Raw genomic sequence first — 6476 nt, forward strand, 5'->3', positions numbered from 1 at the left:
CCAAAACACCAACTAATCGTCTTGGAAGAAGAATCACCAGAATTTTCCTCAGAATCAAGGAAGGCGAGACATGGTCTCATGTGCTTCGCATAGTTATCCAGAGAGCCCAGTCCCCGGGGAAGGGCTTCCTGCTTGGTAAAGTAGCGGGTTAGAAAAAAGGAAGACCCTGGACAAACTGGATGGACACAGTGCCTGCAACCATGGACTCAACCCTGAGAACCATTGTGAGGATGGTGCAGGAGCAGGGTGGCTTCCTTCCCTTACGCCCACGGTTGCTATCGGTGGAAAGAGACCCGACAGCCCTAACAGCAATGTGACTTGGAGTGACCCCGTGACAGTGTGTTTGCTGTTGTATAGAGGTTTTACTTCCATCTCCACAGGCCCACGAAGCCACCAAACAATATCTTCAAGTTACAAGCATTTTAAGCTTGATCCAGTGATCAAACAAGAAATAGATTAAGGTAGTAGTTCTACTTATGCCATGTGATGACCAAAGTTACAATAATGCTTTTAAAAATTGGCAAAAAGCGAGCTGTGGATGCTCGGAGAAGTTGTGTTTTAGCAGTAGGGTGGAACAAGCATCTTAAACGAAGCCTTTGTTTACCTGTGTATGACTGAATGGAGGCGGGCGAAGCAGCCCTGTCCGTGTGGGTCTAAGAGTGTCAGAAAGAAAGAGGCATTGTAAATGTCACAGCAGCTACCTTGATGCCAGCAGTTATGGCAAATGGCAAAAGAACACAAATTATTCTGAAACCCTAGCTCCCTTTTTCATTATTTCAACCTTTCTTTTAGTGTTTGGATCATTCTGCCAACAATAGGATTAAAAAAAAATTAGGCAGCTGGTCTTCAAGCCCTCTGTACGTGGAGAATGAGTTCCTGCTTGCTGTTTTTACACGGCAGGAGTGATGAGGAGGCCTCTGGGAAGCTCTTTTCATCGTTTAATATGTTTATACTCAAAGGAATGTGAGAAAAACCCAGTCCTGAAACTCTCTTTATCTTTTCATGTAAGCGATGGTAGTTTTTAAAGATATATTAAAAAATAAGTATCCGTAGGAGCTGATGCCAGGGACTCAAATGGAAAACAGATGTTTTGATGATGAGGGCAACAAATGTGTAAATGTGCTTGGCACAATGGATGCATGTATGGATTGTGATAGGCGTTGTACGAGCCCCTAATAAAATGATTTAAAAATAAAAAGTAAATAAAAGATAAGTATCCTGTGACCAGACCTCGATGTGAAAAATGTCAGAGGACAATTATGTGAAGAAAACCAGTCAAACGAAAGTTGGAGGATTAGAGGACATGTAATTTTTTTTTTTTACTTTATTTTTTAAAGATTAAGCACTTTTTCCCCCTTCCTTCACTTTGGAGATCTGGATTACATATGTAGCAGGCTTTTGAAATTTTGATTTGGTGACTTGAGTTACAACATATTTGTAGTTTTCTTAATTTAAAAAAAATGTACAAGTGTCTGTGGGTCATTTCTCACAGATGGTAGTCTCCAGTATGCCCTGCCACAAATACCATTTCCACTGCTCAAAGGCGTTTGAAGATGGCCAGGTCCCCATATCATAAGGAAGGTGGTGGAAGGGGAGAGCAAGCCTCTGGATCCTACAAACAGTAGCTGTGAACCAAAAGATTGGGGTTTCCGTTCATTCTGGGCCCTGTGAGGAAAGACCTGGGGATCTACTTAGAGAAATCAGTCATTGAAAACCCCAGGGAGGAGCATAGTCAACTCCACACCACCTGGTTTCTAGCAGTGAGGGAAAGAAAGGACAACTATCTTAATATTCCACTTAACTTAATAATGTGTCCTAATACAATGCATTCAGAAGCAAAATTATTTTAAATGAATGGTCTGTGCAGTGTATTTTAGGAAAACCCAGTGACCTTGAAAACACCCACCCTTCATAACAACACACAGAGTAGTGGTTGCCTTTGGGGAAGGGAGTTGGGGATGATGTCAAGAGCAAGATTTACTTGTCATTGTTGACTTATTTTGGTCACCTTTGCCTATTGTATCTATTTTTTATGTTAAAAAAAGGAAGAACTTGCCCTTGACGCACTCCTGTTCCCAGCCCCTCCCACCCAGGACTCTGAGGAGGGTCAGTGGTGGTCTCTGGTGGTCCTCCCACAGCCAGCCCAGGGCCTTTTGCATTTGAAAGAAATGCTTTCTGAAGACATTGACTTTTCTTCCTCTTCTCTAATTAATTTTGAGATCCCTGCTTCTTTCACTAGAGATTATCACGGTGAATGCAGTAACCTCTTTTCAAACACTGTGACCTCTGGGCTCGCTTGAGACCCTCACGCTTTCTTCCCACGCCCTCTGACACTCAGGGCTCAGGGTCCTTTCTAATCCTCTCGCCCTCTACCCCCTTGAGCCACTTTCCCTGACGCCCCTGTAGCCTCCCTGCTCTCCATGAGGCCTGGTCACAGCTGCTCTCTGGTGAATTCATCTGTGTCAGTAGCTGTGACCTCTCTCCTGCGCTCCCCACCGTTTACTGACCTGCGAAGTGTCTTAGCTCCCCGTTTCATTCAGTTAACCAGTTGCTATGGGGTCGCCACTGATTCACAATGACCCTGTATGTGTGTCAAGTAGAACCATGCCGCGTAGCATTTTCAATGGTTGAATTTTACTAAGTAAATCACCAATCTTCCCCTCCCCTACAAAAGAAATTGCCTCTGGGTAGACTTGAACCTCCAACCTTTGGGTAGCAGCCTGTTGTGTCTCAACCTAAACTTAGCCTGCTTCCTTTCACAATCCAAATCCCTAAACTTGCCTACTTACTGTGTTCCTGTAGCTAACAGCATCGGAGCAGAGACCTGAAATCCCCCCCAAAGTCTCCCTCCACCTCACAACGTTTTGAGCAGTGCAATGTAATGTAACAGGCATGTGCGGTAGTTTCAAATAAACTGCTAAATTGAATGGTGTCATTCCAGATAGATGTGGGGGAAATTTTATGCATGCAAATGTTCTGTGCTCATTAAAATGGGAGGGGAAAATCATTTCAATTCCTTTCCATTGACAGTTTTGTGTTTATGAGCCTGTAGAAACCTCATCCCAAGGGTATTTCTGCATTCAAAGCTTGAGTTTGGTGTTTAGATTTAAAACTAAATTAGCAATTATATAACTTCACAGAGCTCCTGGTGTAATAGTTTAGCGTTCATATTGCATTCTGCTCAGCTTCCTATTCAGTCACTTAAAAAAGTCTTGTCTCCTGCAAAAATTAGAATAACCTTTAGTATTGCCTTTGTTTTGTCTCTTGTGTATTGTACAGAGCCATTCCAGTAACTACTGGAGTAAAATAATAGTTAACATTTGTTGTGTGCCTGTTATTGGACAGACATTGAAGGCACTGCTTTACAGCTATCATGCCATTTGATTTAACCTGCTCGATAATTTGAATAGAAACATTTAGAATCAGAGACATTACTTGACTTGCCCAAATTACATTGCTTTGTGAGCGGCTCTTCCTAGCGGCCTGTCTGAAGCACTTTAAGTGTGCAGCCTTTGTATCCTTTCTGGGAAACAGTTAAGAACTGGATTTATGGGCATCTCCGTTTTATTAGGAGTCAGTGCCCTCACGGTCAGTGTTTTTCATGTATCAGTGACCAGTCATGACTGAAGATTTTGCAGTCACTTCAGTTTCAGTACGAAGCCCTGGTGATGTAGTGAGTTATGCATTGGCCTGCTGCCCTCACCAGGTCAGCAATTCAAACCCACCAGTCACTCCTAGGGGGATAGATGATCATGTAAAGATTGACAGTCTTGGAACCCAAAGGGGTAGTTCTCCTCTGGCCTGTAGGGCTACAGTGAGTCAGAATTGACTTGCTCTCGGGTAGTGGGCTTTTGGGTGGGTGGCATCACCTGATCATTCATACCCCTGAGCTGTCATGTGGAAGGAAAGGTCATAAAGGTGATGATACTGATTCATATGGAACTTACATTTTATCATTTTAATGAATTGAAGATAGTTTTGATACAATCTTCCAAACACAGTTAATGACAAGTAATTGTTCTGTGTGAAAACACAGCTTTTGATTTGTGTGTGTTATTTGGATATTTGATACTGGAGGAAGGCTATTGTCTGAGGAATATGTTGGTGAGTCATACTCACATTTTTCTCTCACTTTCAGTGCAATGAAACCTCATTCTTTTTCGAAGCTCGAAGTAAAACGGCCTGCAAGCATCTCTGGAAATGCAGTGTAGAGCACCACACATTTTTCAGGTATGCTAACGTGAAAGTGGTTTTCATTGCCCTAACAAATAGAATTCTGTTGTCTTGTCTTACCAATGTTCCCCTCTTAATTTTTTTTCAGCAACTTGATTTTCTGGATTGTATTAATATATTAGGGGGCTTCAAAAAGTTCATGCATATACAGCTCTTTTGAATATGATTGAACTGTTGAATTGTTTAATACATGAATTATATATCAATAAAACTTATTAAAAAGTTCATGGAAAAGATTCCATTATCTTTTAATTCCATTTTTCCATAAATTAAAAAAGCCCTCATATATATGCGTGGATGTCTGATTAGTTTATACTGTAAAGAAGCTCAGGGGTAGTTTGATATCTGGGTTAGATCAGTGAGTACAGCTTTGGCGAGCACCTGCAGGTAGTGATGGAGATGGATTGTTTGGCTTTGGACGCCTTGGGCTGCTAATTGCAAGGTCTGGAGTTTGAAACTACCAGCTGGTCCTTGGGAGGAAGATGTGGTTTTCCAATTCTGTGAAGAGTTACAATCTCGGAAACCCACAGGGACAGCTCTGTCCTGCCCTGTAAAGTTGCTATGAGTCGGCATTGAATCGATGGCAGTGAGTTTGGTTTGAGTTTATTAACTATATAAGTAGTTCTCATGACTCTCAGGCAAGCATTTGACTGTTTTCCACAAGTTTGGTAGTTCAAACCCAACAGCCTCTCCTTGGGAGAAAGATGAGTCTGCCTGCTCCCATAAGGATTTACACCTTCCAAAGCTGCTCCAAGTCAAAATTTACTTGATGACAGTAGGTTTGGTACAGGTCAGTATGAACCACCTTAAGTGGTGGTGTCTAGTAGGCGGTTAGATGTATAAGGCTGAAGTTTACTGAAAAGACTGAGACTGGTGATGTAAATTTGGTAGGTACTTAAGGCGTAGGGACTTGATACAGTCACGTATGAAAAAGCAGAAAGTCAGTGGTCTGTGCTTCAGGATTCTCTCAATATCTACAGAACAGGAAGAGCTGCAGAGGAGGGTGAGAAGGAGAAACTAGGAGAGTGTGTGATGTCCTTAGAGATAAAACATTGTCTCTTGGGTTAGTCAATAAGATGAGGTTAGGGACTTAATCTTTAGACCATGGGAATATTTTTGTTTGTTTGAGTTACTTCCTTATATTGTGAAGATGAAACTAAATTTCAGCCACCTGGTTTTCTGCATCATATTAATATATGCATATGATGGTGCTTCTAAAAATTCATGGGAAAATTCCATTATCTTTTTATCCCTTTTAAAAAAGCTTCAGTAGTTTAAATTCTCTCTCATATCCCAATTTAAATTAAACAATCATGGGCTCCCTGGGGGTTCAAATGGTTAATGTACTTGGCTGCTAACCAAAAAGTTGGAGGTTCAAACCCATCAAGAGGTGCTTCCGAGGAAAGGCCTGGTAATCTAAAAATCATCAGCCGATTTGAATTCCATGAAGCACAGTTCTACTCTGACACATACGGAGCCCCCTGGGAGTCAGAATTGACTCCGTGGCAACCGGTGGGTGGTAGGATGGTTAGAGCATGGTGCTAGAGGGGGGTACCCTTATGAAAAGACTAATACAGTCAGGAGAAGGGTGTGGCCCCAAGAGCATGGGGCACTGTCACTAGTGTATAGAAGCAGGCCACGGCCATGGAGGGTGCCGGTGCCCCAGAATGAGAAGTCCGGGAACATATTGTAGAAGTAAGAGTACACTACCACCTCTGAGAACTGACAGGCTGTTGACATAGGTCAGCCAGCATGGTGCCAGGATCCAAAGATAATTTAAGCAGAGAACAACTAATACTTCTCCGGCCAGTGATAAATAATCTTGACAAAGACAATCTAATAAAAAAAAGTATGAGTGTTTTGACATTGTACTTAGGTAATGTCCCAGCTATGTATCAAGTACTACTTAAAATAACTGGTCATATTTCCTGCCAATAAGTGGAATAAATAAAATATTTTTACTAGCACTGTTAAATAGTACAGCACAGTTATATTTCCTGAATAGCTCTATGCTCATGTGTTATATAGCAACACTTAGGAATTTCTTTCTAATTTTCTTTTAAAAATTCATTAGAATGCCAGAAAATGAATCAAATTCGCTGTCAAGAAAACTCAGCAAGTTTGGATCCATGAGTTATAAGCACCGATACAGGTAAATGACATCACTCCCCCCACCCATCTGGGTGTGGATGCACATATATATGTGTGAATAAATAAATACTTAATTCATCTTTCTACAAACA

The sequence above is a fragment of the Echinops telfairi genome, unplaced genomic scaffold (assembly GCF_000313985.2).
Source record: "Echinops telfairi isolate 266 unplaced genomic scaffold, ASM31398v2 ScPeMD7_7469;HRSCAF=8507_1, whole genome shotgun sequence".
Lineage (NCBI taxonomy): Eukaryota > Metazoa > Chordata > Mammalia > Afrosoricida > Tenrecidae > Echinops > Echinops telfairi.